We start from the raw sequence: 21834 nt of genomic DNA on the forward strand, positions 1-21834 counted from the left end.
CCAGCCCAGCATTGAGGACAGCCATTCCACAGAGCCAGCCCAGCACTGGGGACAGCCACCCTGCAGAGCCATCCCAGGGCCCGGCCTTGGGGACAGACTGTCCTGCAGAGCCACCCCAGCATTGGGGACACGCATCCTGTAGAGCCACTCCCAGCATTGGGGACTGCCTGTCACACAGAGACACCCTGCAGAGCCACCCTGGGGCCCAGCACTGGGGACAGCCCATGCCGCAGAGCCACCCCAGCATTGGGGACAGCCGTCCTGTAGAGCCACCCCAGGTTCTGGCCTTGGGGACAGCCGGTCCTGCAGAGTCACCCCAGCGCTGGGGAGAGCCCATCCCACAGAGCCACCCCAGCATTGAGGACAGCCCTTCCCGCAGAGCCACCCCAGCATTGGGGACAATCCGTCCTGCAGAGCCACCCTGGGGACAGCCCGTCCTGCAGAACCACCCCAGCACTGGGGACAGCCCATCCCAGTCATCCCAGGGCCCAACCTTGGGGACACACAGTCCCGCAGAGCCACCCCGAGGCCCGGCCTTGGGGACAGCCTGTCCTGCAGAGCCACCCTGGGGCCCAGCCTTGGGGACACCCATCCTGCAGAGCCTGACACTGGGGACAGCCCATCCCACTGCCACCACCCCAGGACAGTGCTCCAAGGGGGTTACAGGGGTTGGCACAGAGCAGGGACACCACCAAGGCTGGGTGACCTCTGGGCACCGGGACATGCTGGAGCCTCCAGCCCACTGTGGTGTCCCCAGTTGGGGGACATGTCCTGCCAGCCCCCTGCCCTCCGTGCCCAGCCTGGCTGCCAAGTGCACTACCCACAGCCTGAGCCCCTCCTGGAAGAAACTTTTCCTCTCATTGAGCTCCGTGTGTCCCCCTTGTGTCCCCCTTGTGTCCCCAGTGTGTCCCAGGCACAGGCACGGTGGCTCAATTGGTGCCAAATGACCCCAGCATTGCTGTCCCCATGCCACCATCCCAGGGACAGAGGTGGTGGCTGGGTGAGGGTGGCAGACACCCCCTGACAGGCTGGGGAGATGGGAAGGGAAGTGTCACGGTATTTTAAAAATTTTTTTTTGTTCCTTTTTACTGTAAATAAAGGTCTTTCTTCATTTCTGACTGGCAGCTGGCCCAGCACGTGCTCTGCAGGGCACTCCCTGGAGGCAGAGGCTCCGTGTCCCCTGTCCCTGCAGCCCATCCTGCTCCCAGCTGGCTTTGGGGACATGGGACAGGTCAGTGAAAGCCCCCAGGGTGCTCCTGTTGGCTCCTTGTGCTGGGAAGGAAAATGCAAGAGGACTTTGTGTCCTTGGCTCCAGGGAACAGCAGGTTGAGGTCCTGGAGTGCCCTGGGCTCCACTGAGACAAACCCTGGCTCTTGTCCCACCATCCCTGGGATGTCACCTGCTTCACCAGCCCCAGAGCACGAATTACTCAAAGGAGAAAATAAATTGTGCAAATTCCTATGGAAGGGCTGGGAGTGGTGAGATTGCTGCCCTTGGAATTGGGGTGGTTTTGGCCACCCCCACCCCTGCCAGGCCATGCCACCAGGGCCAGGGACCACGACCCCACTCTGGGGTCTCGCTGCCCTTGGAAAGGCTCAGCTGGCCCAGCTCAGCTGCTGCCTGGGCTGAGGCTGAGTGAGGAGGGAAAATCACTTAAAAACCGGGGCCAAATGGGTCAGTTGGTCACAGTGACAGTGGCTGCCTGGGGATCTGGGCTCGCTGCCCTCCAGCACTGTGGCTCAGCCGGGAATCCTATTTTTAGTGGTGAGCAAGAGCCCAGCGTGGTGCAAGTGCACAGAGGAGGCACAGAGGATGGTGTGGGCAGCCTTCCTCCACCCCACACCCCGCAGGGAGGGCTGGGGGTGCTGGGTTTGGGGTGAAGCAGTGAGGGGGGGGATGCACATCCCTGCCCAGCCTGGCACAAACGGGATCGGGGCCCCATGTGGCACTGGCAGGGTCGCTCAGAGCTGTTCCACGGGCTCTGCTCCAAACCCTTTGCATCCTTGGCACGGAGGTTCTGGCCTTCCCCAGCCTGGCCTCGTGTCTGCTGCTAATTAGGGAGCCTGGAGCTGCCAGGGCTGCTCCCACCAGCGGCAGCCGCTAAATGGGGAACAGATTCCCCCAGTGCAGGGGGGCCCTGAGGGCTGGCTGGGTGGGGTGGGGGTCACACACACCCTGAGCCCCCCTCCTGCTCCTCCTCAGCCCTTTAGTGCTGCTCCCAAAGGAGCAGGTCCCCATCCAGAGCAGGGATGGGGTCCTGGTGTGTTTTCCTCCATGGGTGTGATGTTCATGCTTCTGCTGCCTTGGAGAAAATGCAAATAAAAGAGCAATAATCAGCACAGGGCTGCCCAGATCTCTGCCCTCTGCAAACCCCACCTCAGAGAGTTGTTCCCACCTTGCTCCTCAGGGCTGGAGGTTGGAAGGGGCAAAGACAAATTTATTTCAGCCCCAACCCCAAACCTGAGGCGCATTCCCTGCCCTGGGCAGTGCTGGCTGCTCTGCTCACACCCCAGGAGCTCCTGGAATTCCCAGGGGTGGTTCTGGGATGTGGGAATGATGGATCAGAGCAGGGATTGGTGACCCAGAGCAGGGAATGACGAACCAGAGCAAACTTGAAAAATTTAAACCCTTCCCCTGGACGCAAGTTGGCACTGGCCATGCAGGTTGCAAAATGCTGGGCAGGGCAAGAGTTAAACCCTCCTGCCTGGGAATTAATTAACAACAGATGTGCTTGGTTTTAACTAATTATTCTCCTGCCAGCACTTGGTTTTTATGGTTTTCTCAGAGTTGGAGCACCGTGCCCACACTGTGTTGATCCTGCTGGGCTTTCCTGGGCACCCTGGGTTTCCCTGCCCACCTTCCCCAGCCTGGCTGGCCCTGAGTTTGATGTTTTAAGTGAAACAATTCAATGAAATTGGCTAAAATCCATTAAAATTCATGATTTTTAAGTCACCTAAACCAGTATTTTGGTTCAGGGTGCCCCCAGTGCTCCCTGGGGTGGGCAGTGCCCGATGCCAGCTGGGCACTGGGGTTTGCTTTTCCTGCAATCCCTGCTGGGGACTGATCATTCCTGGGACATTGGAGGGAGTGGGAATGGGAATCTGAATGATGAGAGCTCATTGTTTAATTGCTGATGGGTTCCAGGGGCTGCTCAGCCCCTGGAAAAGGGACAAGGGGAGGTTTGGAAATCCTGCAGGAGCCCCTGAGATCCAAACCTGCCCTGAGCTCCCCAGACCCCTCCTGGTTTTTCCATGGCTGAGCCCCACGTTTGGCTGCTGCCTCGGTGGGGAGGGCTGTCAGCAGCCTGGGCTATTTCTGTCCTCAATCACGATCAATAAAGCAGGAGAGCATTTTTATTTTCCACTCCAAATACTTTCTCCATCCTGTTTCCTCCCCGTTCACACGGCGGGGCTGGGGAGCGCTGCAGCAAGGAGGCCCGGGGAGCCTTTTCCTCCTCATCCTCCTCCTCACCCTCCTCCTCCTCCTCATTCCAACCCCCACTCCTGCTCCGTGCCACCCCAAAATTCCCCCAAAATCCCTGCAATCCAAGGGGCAGCTTCAGCTGGGAACCAGCACACGTGCGTGCGCGCACACTCACACAGAAAAGAAAACACTCCCAGAGCCAAAGGGGGGGGGGGGGAAATAATAAAAATAAAATAAAATAAAATAAACCTGGGTTTTTTGGAAGGCAGAGCAGCTCATGTAATCCCAGATTCTGGCAGGATGGGGGGACGGGGCCGAGGGGAGACGACTGCAGTCTATTAAACTTCCTTTGAGAACCTGCCAGCCTGACAGCAGCTGGAAGGAATTAACGTTTCGGGGCCACCGGCTCCTCCGCTGCTCTCAGCCCTCCCCAGCCCCAGCAGCGTCACTTTTCCCACTGCCCGTGTCCCACAGCCCCTCCTGGACCTGCCAGAAACGTGAGCCTCCTCTGCACGGAAAACCCAGTGCTTTTCCAGAGCCTTTTCCAGCTTTTTCAAACCCTTCTCCAGCTTTTCCTGAGCCTTTTCTACCTTTTCCAGAGCCTTTCCAGCTTTTCCTGAGCCTTTCCCAGCCTTTCCAGAACCTGCCAGAAATGTGAGCATCCTCTGCATGGAAAATCCAGGGCTTTTCCAGACATTCCAGCTTCTCCAGAGCCTTTTCCAGCTTTTCCAGAGACTTTTCCCTCTTTCAAACCCTTTTCCAGCTTTTCCAGAGGTTTTCACAGCTTCTCCAGAACCTTTCCCAGCTTCTCCAGAACCTTTTCCCACCTATTCCAGAGCCTTTCCAGCTTTTTCACCTTTTCCAGAGCTGTTTCCACCTATTCCAGAGCCTTTCCCACCATTTCCAGAGCCTTTTCCCAGCTTTTCCAGAGGTTTTCTACCTTCTCCAGAGTCTTTTCCACCTATTCCTGAGCCTTTTCCAGCTTTTCCAAAGCCTTTCCACCTTCTCCAGAGCCTTGTCCAGTTTTTCCAGAGGTTTTCCCACCTATTCCAAATGTTTTCCACCTTTTCCCCAGGTTTCCCACCTTTTCCAGCTTTTCCAATCCCTTTTCCACATTTTCAAGAGCCTTTCCACCTTTTCCAAAGCCTTTTCCACATTTTCCATCCTTTCCAGGAGCTTTTCCATCTTTTCCACCTTTTCCAGAGCCTTTCCCACCTATTTCAGAGCCATTTCCACCTTTTTCAAAGCCTTTCCCACCTTCTCCGGAGCCTTTCCACCTTTTCCAAAGTCTTTTCCACTTTTTCCACAGGTTTCCCACCTTCTCCAGAGCCTTGTCCAGCTTTTCCAGAGGTTTTCCCACCTATTCCAAATGTTTTCCACCTTTTCTAGAGGCTTTTCCACCTCTTCCCCAGGTTTCCCACCTTTTCCAGCTTTTCCAAAGCCTTTTCCACATTTTCCATCTTTTTCAGAGGCTTTTCCATCTTTTCCAGCTTTTCCAGTGATTTTTCCAGGCAGCCCCTCAGGAAGAGGAGCCTCCCAAACCCAAATAATGATTTCCTGCCCGGTTGTTTTCTTTTGGAAACCGGAGAGGGGCTGGAATTCAGGAATATCTGAGAGCTGGAGGTGCCAATGTTTGAAAGGAATTCAGGGGAATTTTTTGAGGAGAGGAAAATTCGGTGCTGGATTTAGCCCTGTGTGGGTTAAACTGAGTTATGGGGTGAAAAATGATATGGTAAAAATGTTTAATAGATTTTTTAAAAATATCATATTCAAATATCATATTAACACATTACACCAGAATATGATATTGAAATATCACAAATTTCAAAGCAAAATATATTTTAATGTATTTATATTTAATATGTTAATAATTTATATCTATAATGTATTTTAATTAAAATAAAAATGGTAGGGTAAAGTAGATTCTGTAAAACATTATATTGAAATATATTCTCGAAAATATATGATATAAAAAGATATAAAAATAAATATATAAAAATATATTATAGAATTATATTAAAATATATTATGATCTATAAATATATTATCATTATTAAATATTTACATATATAATATATTAAAAATTAAATATGTATTTACATTTATACATAGATAGGCTCATATATATATTTTGCACAAATATAAATTTTTCTATGTTCACCCAGTGGTATTATATACACACACATTATACATATACATATGTATTTTATATATCTTTTAAATATATTTTAGATATACACATACTTATTTACACATATTTAATATATTTTATATATATTTATATATTTGTGTATATATTATACATATATATTATATGTATGATACATATAATATATATATATTAGATTGATATTTTATATTTATATTTATATTTATACTTATATTTATATAAAAATACCACTGGGTGAGTATAGAAAAATCAATATTTGTGGTTTTCCCAATCACTTTTTTCCCTTTTGGAGCTTCCCAAACCTTCCAGGTCGTGCCCTGTGCCAGGTGGGAAGATCCAACCTAAATTCCTGCAGGAACCCAAATAATTCCCAAAATCTCTCCCGAATCCCACCCAGATTTTGGGAACAAGCGGCTCCTGCAAGAACCCAAATTCCTGCAGGAATCCAAATTTGTACAGGAACCCAAATTCCCCAAATCTGCCCCAAAACCCACCCAGGTTTTGGGAGCAAGCGGCTCCTGCAGGAAACCAAATTCCTGCAGGAATTCAAATTCTCCAAATCCCACTCAGATTTTAGGAACCCAGATTTCTGCAGGAGCCCAAATTCTCCAAATCTCTCTCAAATCCCACCCAGATTTTGGGAACCCAAATTCCTGCAGGAACCCAAATTCCCCAAATCCCACCCAGATTTTGGGATCAAGTGGCTCCTGTAGGAACCCAGATCTCCCCAAATCTGCCCCAAATCCCAAACCCGATGCTCTCGATGGATCCGCGGGTCTCAGCCCTGGGGATGCGGAGTGCTGGGGATGCTCCCGGGCCAGATCCCGAATAATTCCCGAATAATTCCCAAATAATTCCCGAATAGTTCCCGAATTCCAGGTGCATTCCCGGTTCATTCCAGGCTGGATGCTGCCCTCTAGTGAAGCCGGGACCAGTCCCACCAGTGCCACCAGAGCTCGCGGACTGGGAGCAGGTGATGGAAGGGTCCTCGGGAAAATCAAGGGGAAAAATAATCGAGGGAAAAATCAGGGGAAAATCAAGGGGAAAAAAAATGGAGGGAAAATGAAGGGGAAAATCGAGGGAAAATCGAGGGGAAATCAAGGGAAAAATCAAGGGAAAATCGAGGGGAAATCAAGGGAAAAATCAAGGGGAATATCAAGGGGAAATCGAGGGGAAAATTGAGGAAAATCAAGGGGAAATCGAGGGGAAATCGAGGGGGAAATTGAGGGGAAATCAAGGAAAAATCGAGGGGAAATCCAGGGAAAATCGAGGAAAAAGTCAAGGGGAACATCAAGGGCAAATCAAGGGGAAATCAAGAGAATATCAAGGGGGAAATCAAGAGGAAATTGAGGGAAAATTGAGGGGAAATCCAAGGGGAAATCCAGGAAAAAATCAAGGGGAACGTCAAGGGGAAAATCAAAGGGAAATCAAGGAAAAATCGAGGAAAAATTGAGGGGAAATCGGGGAAAAAGTCAGGGGGAAATCATGGGAAAATCAAGGGGAAATTGAGGGGAAATCGAGGGGAAAAAATAAAGGGAAAATCAAGGGGCAATCCAAGGGGAAAATCAAGGGAATTTCAAAGGGAGATCAAGGAAAAATCAAGGGGAACGTCAAGGGGAAAATCAAGGAAAAATTGAGGAAAAATTGAGGGGAAATCAAGGGACAATCTGGGGGAAAATCAAGGGGAAATGAAGGGGAAATTGAGGAAAAATCGGGGGAAAATCAAGGGAAAAATTGAGAGAAAATTCGAGGAGAAAACTGAGGGGAAATCAAAGGGAAAAATCAAGGGAAAATCAAGGGGAAATCAAGAAAAAGCATCAAGGAAAAGGAAGGCACGAGGGTCACATTTTCATTCCAGAAGAGCCAAGTGGCTGCACCTCGTCTGGAGACACCCCTGGCATGAGCAAAGATTCCACCCAGCTTGATTCAAAGCAGTTTTTAGCTTATAATAAAATAAATTATTTAAAGAGCGTTTAAAGAGGCTGCAATCGGGGCAGAGAGACCCCCAAACTGAGGTTCCCTGGGGTTTGAAGTGGGTTGAGCAGCCTTGCAGCTCTAAAACAATTTAAAAGTTATTTTTAAGTGCTTCATTTTTAATTAAATGAGTTAAATTTTAATTATCTGAACACTCCGTGCCAGCTGGGGAGGATGGAGGACATGGGGGGCTGAGTTTGTGGGGCCCACATTGTCCAGGTGGGTAAGGGACAAAAAAACTCCTCAGAAACCCTCAAAATTCCTAATTCAGGGTGGGAAAATAATCCCTGCACTTGGTTTTTGGCTGATTCCTTCTGCTTTTAGCCCAAACGAGGTGCTGGGGGTGGCAGGTTCACAGAGCTGAGCTGGCACCTCAAATATTCCAAAAAACCCTGAGGTTTTTAGGGGAAAGAATCAATAAAAGTTGCCTGTTAATTGGTACCAGCCTGGAGAACTCCCTGCAGTGGAATGTGGAGGAATGAATAAAAGTAGTGAGAAATGGAGGGGAAAAAAATAAAATTTAAAAAAAAAAAAAAACATATCAGGTTCTTCTTTTGCCATCATAAAAAGTACAAAAGAAAAAAAAGTAAAACCCGTCCCTCGTCCCTTTGTCCCCTCCCTCGCCCTCTACAGATGCAAAAAAAAAAAAAAAAAATCTAATTAAAATTTAGCAGAAGAGAGGGGGGGAAAATAAAAAAAATAAAAAAAGACACGGGGTTTTTAGCTTTAAAAAAAAGCAAGAAGATCCTTAACAAAGGCCATAATATTACCAGGGCTGATTCGTCAGCTGCTACCTGATAATCTCGACTTGAGCGAGCTTTATTAACGCTGGAAGCCTCGGCTCTTTGTTAATTACGGGCTTTGCTAATGATTTGGAATATTGGCCAGTTCTGGGGGATGTTGATGAATAGAGACCTCGCCAAGATTTATTCCTAATTATCTCATTTGTCTCCCTCCATTACTTTTTATGGCTGAAATTTATGGAGCTATTACCGGGGACCTCGCCGCGGCTGCGAGATGATTTGGGAGAAGAGAGATGTTTAATAATAATAACAATAATAATAATAATAAAAAGCTGGATTAATAGGAGAGAGATTACAGAGAGGTAGGAGGTGGGGGCTGCTCTTGGGGCGGCCCCAGGGATGGGCCCTGGGAGGGAGAAATGTCCTTGCCCAGCAGCCAAGGGGTGTCAGGGGTGCTGGAAAAGTTGGGAAATTCCTCCTGGCACCTGTAAGAGTTGGGGAATTCCTTCAGGAGGAGAAATCCAGCAGGGTTTTCCCAGTGGTTTTCCCCATCCTGGTCTCTTTGCTCCCCTCTAAATGATGCTCTTGAGCCTCTGCGATGCTCTGGCTCCTGGTCCACCCCAAAGATGGAATTTGTGACTCCAGAAGTGCCCCAAAGTCACTTCTTTATCCCCAGTGCTGCCATTTCCAGGCTTATCCCAATAAAATAATCCAGTGGTTGCAAATCTGACACCTCTGGATCAGGGAATTTCCTGTGTGGATGTGGCAGTGACCAGTCCCATCCATCCCCAAAAATCCAAGGGGTTCCCAGCAGTTTTCCCCATCCAGATCTTCTCCTTCCCCTCCAAATTATGCTCCTGAGCCTCTGGGATGCTCTGGCTTCTGATCCACCTCAAAAGCTGAAATTTGTGACACCCCAAGAGCTGAAATTTGTGACACCTCATGAACTGAAATTTGTGACACCCCAAGAGTCGAAATTTGTGACAAAAGCACCCCAGGGTCACTCCTTTAACCCCAGTGCTGCCATTTCCCACTCTCATCCCAATAAAATAATCCAGTGGTTGAATTTCTGGCACATCTGGATCATGGAATTTCCCCATGTGGGGTCCTGGCAGTCCCATCCAACCCCAAAAATCCAAGGGGTTTCCCAGCAAACCAACCCTTTGCTCCCACCCCATCATGGGGCTGAGCCCCCACTCTTTAATTACCCTGCGAAAAGCAATTATTATTATTATTATTAATATTAAATAAATATATTAATAATAAATATTAATTTAATATTGAATTTAAATTTATTATTTTCCTCTCAGCTGTGCTGGGGACTCCTTCTGTGCCAGGCTCTCCCAGTAAACATTTTGCCAGTCCTATCGAATTCGCCACACAAAGGAGAGCTGGGGCTGCAGCTTATCTCCGTGAGTATTATCCCTGTATCTTCCAGTGTAAACCTACTCTGCTCCTGATAAGAGGCTTCACACAAAAGATCAAAGGCAGCCAGACTCTCATGGAGAGAAGGGTTTTGCTCCTTTTTTTTTTTTTTTTTAATTCTTTTCCCTTTTTTTAAATTCTAAATTTGCAGATCTAGAAGGAGAAGCTGCATTCCCGCCCAGGAATGCAGATTAAAATAATTACCCACAGCTGGCTTCATTAACCAAGAGTCGGGGAATAAAAATGAAAATGAGCTTTAGGGATTTGGGGAACCCCAAATTGTAGAGATGCTCGTGGGGGGAATGGGGACAGGAGTGTCCCAACCCATCCAGGGATGGGACAAGCACAGGGGACAAGGGAAACCTGAGGAAGATGAGGGAGCTGTTTCTTCCTTCCTTTTAAATTCACTGTTGGATATTTCTGGCTGGAAACACCACAGGACTGGGATTGGAGCTGGGATTGATGGGGCAGGGATGGACCTGGGGGTGTCCAACCCTGCAGGATCCTGGGAATCTCCACCTGGATCCAGGGTCCCAGCACGCTGGGGACGCAACAGATCTGGGACCAGGCTCAGGTCCCCCATCCCCATTTCCCCCTCCTGCCCGTGGTGATGCCAACGGCACTGGCTGAGGAGTGGGATGAGGATCAGGATCAGGATTGGGATCAGGATTGGGATGAGGATCAGGATGAAATGAGGATGAGGATGAGGAGCAGGATGGGATGAGGATCAGGATGGGATGAGGATGAGGAGCAGGATGGGATGAGGATCAGGATCAGGATGAAATGAGGATGAGGCTTGGAATTGGAATCAGGATCAGGATGAAGATCAGGATCAGGATTGGGAGGAGGATGAGAATCAGGATTGGGATCAGGATGAGGATCAGGATGAGGATCAGGACAAGGATCTGGATGAGAATCAGGACCAGGATGAGGATTAGGATCAGGATCAGGATGAAGATCACTATGAGGATCGGGATGAAGATTGGGATGGGGATTGGGACCAGGATGAGGATTGGCATGAGGATCAGGACCAGGATCAGGACCAGGATGAAGGTCAGGACCAGGATGACGATCGGGTTCAGGATGAGGATCTGGCTGAGGATCAGGACCAGGACAAGGATCAGAATAAAGATCATGATGAGGATCAGGACAAGGATCAGCACAAGGATGAGGATGAGGATCAAGACCAGGATGAGGATTAGGATGAGGATCCGAACGAGGATCAGAACGAGGATCAGGACAAGGATCTTGATGAGGACCAGGATGAGGATCAGGATCAGGATGAAGATCATGATGAGGATCAGGACATGGATCAGGACCAGGACAAGGATCAGGATCAGGCTCACCCTGGCAGTGAAGCAGCCCCTTCCCACCCGAGCTGCAGCCCCGTCAACACAGATGGCAAAATCTAAATGTTATGATAAGGTATTTCTCCCAAATTTCCATCTTAATAGAATTACGAGCCTGTAATTACCCTACAAGCCTGAAAACCTGCCGGAATCCCAATTAGGAATCTGAGGACATAATTGGCCCCTAATTAGAAAGATTTGTCAAATGAGCACAATTTTCTCACCTCTTCTTCTTTTTTTTTTTTTCCTCTCCCCTTTCCTTTCCCTCCTCTTTTCCCCCTGATGAAAATACAGATATTTTCTTTCCCCCTCCACCTCTTTCCCCATAAACACGGGGCTGCAATCCCAGCTGCACATCCCATTCCTCCAGGCTCTTGGGAGAGTCGGGCTCTGCAGCAGGTGTTGGGCCACTTTTTATTTTTTTAAATTCCCTGGAAAACTGCACAATTAAAAAAAATGATTAAAAAAAATACATTAAAAAGAAACAGTGAGGGAGAGAGCTGGAAAAGTCCAGGCTTGTTCCCCGGTGAGGATGGGTACGGTGGGGTGGAGTGGGGAGGGAGATGCTGGAGCAGATTTTGGGATTTTTCATCACCAAGGAGAGCTCCCATCCCTCTCACAGGTGTGCCTGCCCCCCATCCCCATCCCAAACCCCACCTGGAGCCCAAAACCACCCCCGTGCCACGTGCTGGCAGCACAAACCCCTCCTCATCCTCCTCATCCTCCTCCTCCTCCCACCAGACCCTCTTTAGTTAAAAACGACAACAGGAGGGGAGGGATTGGAGGGGGGGGAAGCCTGGTTTTCCTAATTAACAATTAGCACAGAGTGTGCTGCTAATTATGTGGTTCCATGTAATTAAGAAGCTAATTAGTGCAGTGTCAATTAAGATTTAATTAGTACCCTTGTCAAAAATACTTGAAAGCGCCGTTTATATGCGAGTACTTCAATATTTCAATGGTCACGATCCCGGCGGGCCTGGGAACAGAAATGCCGAACTTTATTGATATTGTCCCTTCGAAGCTGCCACGTGTGTCCTGTCACACACCTGGGCTGGCTCTGCGGGCACCTGGGGACGGGGCAGAGCTGGGATGGAGGTGTTGGTGTCCCCAGGTGATGGAAGGGTCCTCGGGAAAAACAAGGGGGAAAAATCGAGGGGGAATCGAGGGAAAATAGTGGGAAAATTGAGGGAAAATTGAAGGGATATCGAGGGGAAAATCAAGGAAAAAATCAAGGGGAAATCGAGGGGAAAATCAGGGGAAAATCAAGGGAATATCAAGGGGAAATTGAGGGGAAAAATCAAGGGAATATCAAGGAGAAAATCAAGGAAAACATCAAGGGAAAATCAAGGGGAAATCGAGGGGAAAATAGAGGGGAAATTGAGGGAAAACTGAAGGGATATCAAGGGGAAAATCAAGCGAAAATCAAGGGAATATCAAGGGGAAATCAAGAGGAAATCGAGGGGAAAATCAAGGGAATATCAAGGGGAAGTGGAGGGGAAGAAATCAAGGGAAAATCAAGGGGAAAATTGAGGGAAAATTCAAGGGGAAAGCCAAGGGGGAAATTGAGGGGAAATCAAGGAGAAAACTGAGGGCAAATCAAGGGGAAATCAAGGGATGTGCCAGGGGGGTGTGGAGCATCCTGTGGGAATGGGAGAGGCAGAAATCTTCACAGGCTTGAGAAGGTTTGATTTGCAAGAAGCTGGAAGAAGTTAACATTGGTGTGAGAGCAAGGTACGCGGACATTGAAATCACACAGACATGACAGAGAAATCATTGAAATGATTTCATAGAAATCACACAGACATGACAGAGAAATCATAAACTTACCTTTCGATAGTTGTAAGTAAGAATATGCCTGAAGTGAATGAGAAACTGCGTTGGATAAGATGATTAAGGGATTTATGGTGCAGTAATGTGATTGTAGAGAATAAACTGAGAGTTTAGATGTTATAATAGAGACAGATGTGTGTCCATGTGATCAGACATTACTGGGCAAAAGGATCCACGTTGCAGTAGAAAGTGAAGGTGACAGGTAAGAAAAGCAAAATAAACTCCGTGGCATCAGCCTGTTGGGTCAGAAAGTTGATTTATATATTGCCTTGTAATGAAGGCAATATATCCAGTGTCCTACTGGAGCAAACCTGGCTAAACCACTGCTCGAAAGTCACACAGGAGGGGATGAGGAGCCTGGATGAGGAGCACAGAGGATGCCCAGAAGGAACTGGGATATTTTTTTCTTAATTTTCCTTTTTTCCCTCTCCCCTGCCTTGGATGGAGCAGCTGAGCATCAAACAGTCAGGGCCATCCCACCTGGAATCTGGCACAGCCACTGCTCCAAAGCCTCACAGGAGGGGATGAGGAGCCTGGGGAGCACAGAGGATGCCCAGGAGGAAACAGGATTTTTTTTTTTTCCTTTTTTCCCTCATTTTCCTAATTTTCCCTTTTCCCTCCTACCCTGGATGGAGCAGAGCATCGTCAACCATCATCCATCCTATAGGAGCCAAACCTGGCCAAGCCAATGCTCCAAAATCACACAGGAGGGGATGAGGAGCCTGGGATGAGGAGCACAGAGGATGCCCATGAGGAACCGGGATTTTCTCTCCCCATTTTCCCTTTTTCCCTCTCCCCTGCCTTGGATGGAGCAGCTGAGCATCAGCCAGGGCCATCCCACCTGGAATCTGGCACAGCCACTGCTCCAAAGCCTCACAGGAGGGGATGAGGAGTCTGGGGAGCACAGAGGATGCCCAGGAGGAACTGGGATTTCTTTTCCTCATTTTCCTCATTATTTTCCTCATTTTCCTCATTATTTTCCCTTTTCCCTCCTACCCTGGATGGAGCAGCTCATCCCCAACCATCACCCATCCCACAGGAGCCAAACCTGGCCAAGCCAGGAGGGGCTTTGGAGGGGATGAGGAGCCCGGGGAGCGCGGAGAACGCCCATGAGGAACCGGGATTTTCTTTCCCCGTTTTCCCTTTTCTCCCTCCCCCTGCCTTGGCCGCGGCTGAGGCGCTGCTCTCCCACCACGGCTGCCAAAATAGAGCGAGACAGGGTGTAATTACAGCCACTTACCGCGGCCATTACACCACCAGCACGAGTGACACACGACCCGTCAACTCCTTATTCACGCCATTAAGGGGACTCATTAGCATCTTCGCTCAGAAGCAAAATTACCCTCACTGCTCATTTCAAGATGTCATAAATTTTAATTTAGGACCCAAAGATAGCACAATGGGAGCGGGGCTGGCGCTCTGCCGGCAGTCGGAGGGAGGTGGAGGGGCTGCAGGGGGAGGGAAGGGGGATGAAAGGGTTGGTTTGGTGAAAAACGGGGGGGTTTGAGGAGAAATTCAGAGGGAAGTTCTCAAATCCTCTTGGAGGAGGAGGAGGGATGGAGGCTGAGGGATGAAGGATGAAGAATGAGGGATGAAGAGTGAGGGATGAAGGCCGAGGGTTGGAGGGGGAGGGAAGGGGGATGAAAGGGTTGGTTTGGTGAAAAATGAGGGGGTTTGAGGGGAAATGGGGAAGGAGGGGAGAGGAGATGCGGCCAAAGGGCTGGGAAGTTCTCTGTGCTCTTGGAGGAGGAGGAGGGATGAAGGCTGAGGGATGAAGGCTGAGGGATGAAGGTTCAAGGATGAAGAGTGAGGGGTGAAGATTGAGGGATGAAGATTGAGGGATGAAGAGTGAGGGGTGAAGGCTCAGGGATGAAGGCTCAGGGATGAAGAGTGAGGGATGAAGGCTCAGGGATGAAGGCTCAGGGATGAAGGCTCAGGGATGAAGAGTGAGGGATGAAGGCTCAAGGATGAAGGCTCAGGGATGAAGGCTCAGGGATGAAGGCTCAGGGATGAAGGCTCAAGGATGAAGGCTCAGGGATGAAGGCTCAAGGATGAAGGCTCAAGGATGAAGGCTCAGGGATGAAGGCTCAGGGATGAAGGCTCAAGGATGAAGGCTCAAGGATGAAGGCTCAGGGATGAAGGCTCAGGGATGAAGGCTCAGGGATGAAGGCTCAGGGATGAAGAGTGAGGGATGAAGGCTCAGGGATGAAGGCTCAGGGATGAAGGCTCAAGGATGAAGGCTCAGGGATGAAGGCTCAGGGATGAAGAGTGAGGGATGAAGGCTCAGGGATGAAGGCTCAGGGATGAAGGCTCAAGGATGAAGGCTCAGGGATGAAGGCTCAGGGATGAAGGCTCAAGGATGAAGGCTCAAGGATGAAGGCTCAGGGATGAAGGCTCAGGGATGAAGGCTCAAGGATGAAGGCTCAGGGATGAAGGCTCAGGGATGAAGAGTGAGGGATGAAGGCTCAGGGATGAAGGCTCAGGGATGAAGGCTCAAGGATGAAGGCTCAGGGATGAAGGCTCAGGGATGAAGGCTCAAGGATGAAGGCTCAGGGATGAAGGCTCAGGGATGAAGGCTCAGGGATGAAGGCTCAAGGATGAAGAGTGAGGGATGAAGGCTCAGGGATGAAGGCTCAGGGATGAAGGCTCAGGGATGAAGGCTCAGGGATGAACATCCCCCGGCAGCCCAGAACAGCGTTTTGAGTCCCCAGCACAGCACCCCAACCTCGCCCTTCTAAATCCCGTCCTGGAGCTGCTCCATCCCTGGGAGTGCCCAAACCCACGCTGGGATTGTGGAACGGGGGTGGGACACGATGGAATCCATTAAATCCAAACAATCCAATAATTCCACGAGCCAGCAGCATCACCCAGGCCGGGCACTGGATGGATTTTTTGGGAAAATGCCCAAAATTCCTCAGAGGGAGGTGAGGAAGGATCCCAGAGGGCCGGGGCAGGGCTGTGGTGGTGCTGCAGCAGCACCCCAAACCCTCCATCCCCCTCTCTGCACTGGGGTCCCTGCAGCTCAGCAAGAGGGTGGGAATGGGCTGGAATTCCCACATAAATAAAATAAAATAAAATAAAATAAAATAAAACAAAATAAAATAAAATAAAATAAAATAAAATAAAATAAAATAAAAATAAAGTAAAATAAAATAAAATAGAATAGAATAAAAATAAAATAAAAATAAAGCAAAATAAAATAAAATAAAATAAAAGTAGAGTAAAATAAAATAAAAATAAAGCTACATAAAATAAAAAATAAAATAAAATAAAAAAATTAAAATAAAATAAAATAAAATAAAGTAAAATAAAAATAAAGCTACATAAAATAAAATAAAGTAAAATAAAAATAAAGCTACATAAAATAAAATAAAATAAAATAAAATGAAAGTAAAATAAAGTAAAATAACAAAATATTCTTTTAATAAAGTATTTTAATATTTAATTTAATAAAGTATTTTGAAGTATACTAAAAATATAAAAAGTGTACATTTTATAAAAGTATACTGTATAAAAGGATATGGTATAAAAGTATATATTTTATATCTTTTAATGTATATTAAAGTAATTTAATAATTAATTTAATAAAGCATTGAAATAAAATTTTATTTTAATAAAATAAAATAAAATAAAATATAAAATAAAATAAAATAAAATATAAAATAAAATAAAGCAAAATAAAGTAAAATAAAATAAAATAGAAAATAAAATAAAATAAAAATAAATAAAATAAGATTAAAATAAAATAAAATAAAATAAATAAAATAAAATAGCTTTTATTTTAGTGTACAAGTAGCTGCTGGAACAGCAGAACAACTCCTGCAAGAGCTTTTTTTCCAGCCCATCTCTCCTCCAGCCAAACCTCCCTGGTGAGTTTTGGGGGTCCCATCCCAGCCAGGCCGTGGGTGCTGCTTTAACCCCCCAAGGCAGGCGAGAGGAGACCCCCCCCAATCCCCCCTTCCCTGCAGGCTCTGCCGGCAGCAGAGACACCCCCAAACCCCCGGAACCTTCCCAGCTCCCAGGCTGGTGCCGAACGAGCTCAAACGTGCACATCTCTGAAAAGCAGGGCAGGGCAAGGTGAGAGGCGAAGCAGCTCCGATTGCGGGAGCTCTGGGGGGACCCCGGCCCTCTCCCGTGCCACAGGAACATCGATCCAGAAAGGTTATGTTCGTTTTTAATGCACAAGGCTGTAATTAATTTCTGAGGCCGGCTGGATTAGCAGGGAGTGTAAATTCCAGCCTCAGCCTGGGCTGCAGATGAACCAGCAGCGCTGAGGGCTGGGGCTCAGGGCTGCCCAGGCTGGGGCAAAGCCAAGCCGCGGAGCCTGGTGGCTCCTGGGGACTCTGCGCCCTCCCAGATGGCCACAACCCCCTCTGGGCACCGTGCTGGTGGCACCAGGGGTGGGATTGCCTTGGAGGTTGGCACCACGTCCAGCCTTGGAGGTGTTGGAGCATCCAGAGGAGCTTTGGGAAAGTGAAAATGCAGAATAATCCATCCAGAAGGGAGGTGAAAACTCAGAATAATCCCTCCAGAAAGGCAGAGAGGAAAACTCAGAATAATCCGTCCGGAAGGGAGGTGAAAACTCAGAATAATCCCTTCTCTGCCAGCCCTGGGCACGGTGCTGGTGGCACCAGGGGTGGGATTGCCTTGGAGGTTGGCACCACGTCCAGCCTTGGAGATGCTGAAGCATCCGGAGGAGCTTTGGGAAGGTGAAAACTCAGAATAATCCCTCCAGAAGGGAGGTGAAAACTCAGCATTATCTCTCCAAAATGGAGGTGAGGAAAACTCAGAATATTCCCTCCAAAAGGGAGATGAAAATTCAGAATATTCCCTCCAGAAGGGAGTGAAAACTCAGAATAATTTCTCCAGAAAGGAGGTGAAAACTCAGAATAATCCCTCCAGAATCTCTGTGCCCTCCCAGCTGGCCACAACCCCGTTGGTGGCACCAGGGGTGGAATTGCCTTGGAGGTTGGCACCACATCCAGCCTTGGAGATGCTGAGGAGTTTTGGGAAGGTGAAAACTCAGAATAATCCCTCCAGAAAGGAGTTGAAAACTCAGAATAATCCCTCCAGGAGGGAGGTGAAAACTCCGAATAATCCCTGCAGGAGCCCTTGGAGAGGCTGGAAGGGAGGGATCTGCACCCAGCAGGCCGGGATCGTGCGGCCTGCACACCCAGGAAGTTTTGAAAGGGAAGAAAAGGCTCCATTATTCTGCCATTAAAGCCTCCCCCCTCTCTCTGTCAGTCTCTCCTTCTCTCCCCGACTTCCCCCCAGCCTCTCCTAAGACAGATCGTTCCCTTAATCATTCTGGAAAAGAACCCCAAGCTGATATAATATTATAATTAATTAATTCACTAAAAAGGTATTAAATTTCTTTTCCCCCCTGTGGATATTATCTGAATTCATTGACCTTTAGAAAAATCACCCTCTAATTGTAACCAGGTTCAAGTGCATTTCCAGCCTGTCCCTTTTACATTAATAATATCTTCCAGGACTCCACTATGCTGCTTAAATATTGTATAAATTTCACTGCCCCCTCAAAAAAAAAAAAGAAAAAAATGGAGAGAGAGAAAGGCACGAAATGAAAACTGGGAGCTGATTAAAGCAGCTCCAGAGCGTTGGGGGGAAGAGGGGAAAAGAGCTCCAGGGTGGTGTGGGAGATGGACAAACAGAGCAGGGCCCTGGAGGGGCTGGGGTGGGAATTCCACATTCCCAGATGGCAGGAAAATGCCAGAACTGGGATTCAGGCAGAGGGAGCTGAGAGCCAGGATTTGGGGTGCAGCCCAAAAGGGTTTAGAGTGAGGAATTCCAGATTTCCAGATGAGAGGAAGATCCTGGACTGGGATTCAGAGTGGCTCCAAGGCAGCAGGAGCTGATAGCCAGGATTTGGGGTGCAGTGGGATGAGGAATTCCATATTCCCAAATGGCAGAAAAATCCCAGGGTGGGGATTCAGGCAGAGGGAGCTGATAGCCAGGATTTGGGGTGCAGCCTAAATGAGTTTAGGGTGAGGAATTTCACATTCTGAACTGGGAGGAAAATGCCAGGATTGGGATTCAGAGTGGCTCCAAGGGAGAGGGAGCTGATAGCCAGACTTTGGGGTGCAGTGGGATGAGAAATTCCACATTCCAAAATGGCAGGAAAATCCCAGGACTGGGATTCAGGCAGAGCGAGCTGATTGCCAGGATTTGGGGTGCAGTGGGATAAGGAATTCCATATTTTCAGGTGGAGGAAAATCCCAGGATGGGGATTCAGGGTGGCTCCTGAATCAGCAGGAGTAGATTGCCAGGATTTGGGGTGCAACCTAAAGGGGTTTAAGGGTGAGGAATTCCTCATTTCCAGGTGGGAGAAAAATCCCAGGACTGGGATTCAGGCAGAGGGAGCTGATGGCCAGGATTTAGGGTGCAGCCTGAAGGGGTTTAGGGTGAGGAATCCCACATTCTGAAGTGGGAGGAAAATCCCAGGATGGGGATTCAGGTAGAGGGAGTTGAGGTCACAGATTTGGGGTGCAGTGAGATGAGGAATTCCACATTCCCAAATGGCAGGAAAATCCCAGGACTGGGATTCAGACAGAGGGAGCTGATAGCCAGGATTTGGGGTGCCGTGGGATGAGGAATCCCCCATTTCCAGGGTCACCCAGCTGGGAGGAAAATCCCAGAACTGGGATTCAGGGCTGCCCAAGAAAAATCCCAAGGGCTCCCCAATCCCTCAAAAGCTGCTGATGGAAAAGCAGCAGGGCCAAACAGACCCTCCCTAGCCAGAGACTCACCCATGGAGCCCCTTCTCTTTGGAATCAGTTTCTGGACAGGCATCAGAGGTTTTGCAGCCTCTCCCTCTTTACTGCAAAAATAAATAAATAAATTTTTATTGCAGAGATTTCCTTGCTCTGCTTTCTGGGAGCCAAGGCAGCTGTGGGGCTGCTCCCCACCTGCAAAATCCACCCCCTTCTCTCGGGTTTGGTGCTGCTGAAATGGCTCCTGAGGTGTCAAAAAGTCTGTTTATTTTCCCAGCCCCACAGGAAAAATTCCCAGCAAATTCCAGCATCAGCTCCCAGGGACAGCTGGGGTTTGCAGGGGGCACTTCCCACACAGAATCCCAAAAGGGTTTGGGTTGGAAGTGACCCTGAAGCTCCTCCAGTTCCAACCCTGGTGGCCCCGGATCCCTCTCCCATCCAGGTGAGCATCCCCAGGTGTCCCTGGATCCTTCTCCTGTCCAGGTGAGCATCCCCAGGTGTCCCTGGATCCCTCTCCCATCCAGGTGAGCATCCCCAGGTGTCCCTGGATCCCTCTCCCATCCAGGTGAGCATCCCCAGGTGTCCCTGGATCCCTCTCCCGTCCAGGTGAGCATCCCCAGGTGTCCCTGGATCCCTCTCCCATCCAGGTGAGCATCCCCAGGTGTCCCTGGATCCCTCTCCCATCCAGGTGAGCCCCCCAGGTGTCCCTGGATCCCTCTCCCGTCCAGGTGAGCCCCCCAGGTGTCCCTGGATCCCTCTCCCGTCCAGGTGAGCATCCCCAGGTGTCCCTGGATCCCTCTCCCGTCCAGGTGAGCATCCCCAGGTGTCCCCCCTGGCTCCAGAGGGGCTCCAGTCCTGGAACATCCCCGGTTCCTCCTCTGGGTGAGCTCCAGGTGGGATCCCGGGCTGGGGCAGCTCTGCAGGTGCGGTCTCACCTGTGGATGGATGGATTTGGGGGCAGAGATCCCAAATCCCGGTGTCCAGGTGCCGGGGATCCCCTTTCCCGTTCTCTTTCCCGTTCTCTTTCCCGTTCCCGAGCCCGGCCCCGGCTGCTCCGCAACCTTCGGGCTCTCTCTTGTGGCTGCTCAGCCCCGCTGCAGCCTCGCCGGGCATCCCGAGCGCCCCGGCCCCGCTGCCCCTCCCCGGGTCCCCCCAGCCCCTCCCGGGGTCCCCCCAGCCCCTCCCGGGGTCCCCATCCCCGCTCCTTCCCGATGGAGCCGCCCCGAAATTGGGAAAATGCCAGGGGCAGGGTGGGAGCAGGACCCTGCAGTGCCCATCCCGCGGCTCCGTCCGTCTGTCCCAGCCCCTCCCAGTCTGGCCCAGCGCCTCCCAGTCCGTCCCAATCCATCCCAATCCCTCCCAGTTCATCTCAGTCCCTTCCAGTCCATCCCAATCCCTTCCAGTCTGTCCCAGTGCCTCCCAGTCCATCCCAACCCATCCCAGTCCATCCCAATCCGTCCCAATCCCTCCCAGTTCATCCCAGTTCCTTCCAGTCCATCCCAGTGCCTCCCAATCCCTCAAAGTCCATCCCAGTCCCTCCCAATCCATCGTAGTCTCATTCCCAGTCCATCCCAGTCCCTCCCAGTTGGTCCCAGTCCATCCCAACACGCAGCCCCCAGTCCTGACTCATCCCCCAGCCCCTCCATCTCTCCCCCTCTCCCTTCTCTCTGGACTTTTCCTGATTTTCTCCAGATTTTCCCCCAAATTTTTCCCGATTTTCCCCCAATTTTTCCTGATTTTTCCCGATTTTTCCGTGGCTGCCTCACGGGCTGTAATTCAGAGCCTCCTCTGAGCTGTGGAACCCAAGGAAAGCCCCTCTCCTCCTCCCTCTCCCCTTTATAATTTTATTTTTTCCCCCCCTCCCTGCAGCATGTAAAGGGACAACAGCGCTCTTTTGCATTTCTGAGTTGGTTCTGTTAATTGGAACGAGAGTTAAGGGCCTGCAAGGTCATTTCAATCTCTGGATTTTTCTCTGGATTTTTCCTGATTTTTTCCCCCAATTTTTCTTGATTTTTCCTCTGGATTTTCCCCGATTTTTCCCTATTTTTCCGTGGCTGTAATTAAGAGCCTCCTCTAGGCCGTGGAACCCAAGGAAAGCCAAGGAAAGCCCCTCTCATCCTCCCTCTCCCCCTTCATAATTTTATTTTTGCAGCACATAAAGGGATGACAGCGCTCCGAGCCGGGCTCTT

Source organism: Melozone crissalis, unplaced genomic scaffold (genome assembly GCF_028551555.1).
Source record: "Melozone crissalis strain CALT ecotype California unplaced genomic scaffold, PUWL_Pcris_2 ptg000198l_1, whole genome shotgun sequence".
Classification (NCBI taxonomy): Eukaryota; Metazoa; Chordata; class Aves; order Passeriformes; family Passerellidae; genus Melozone; species Melozone crissalis.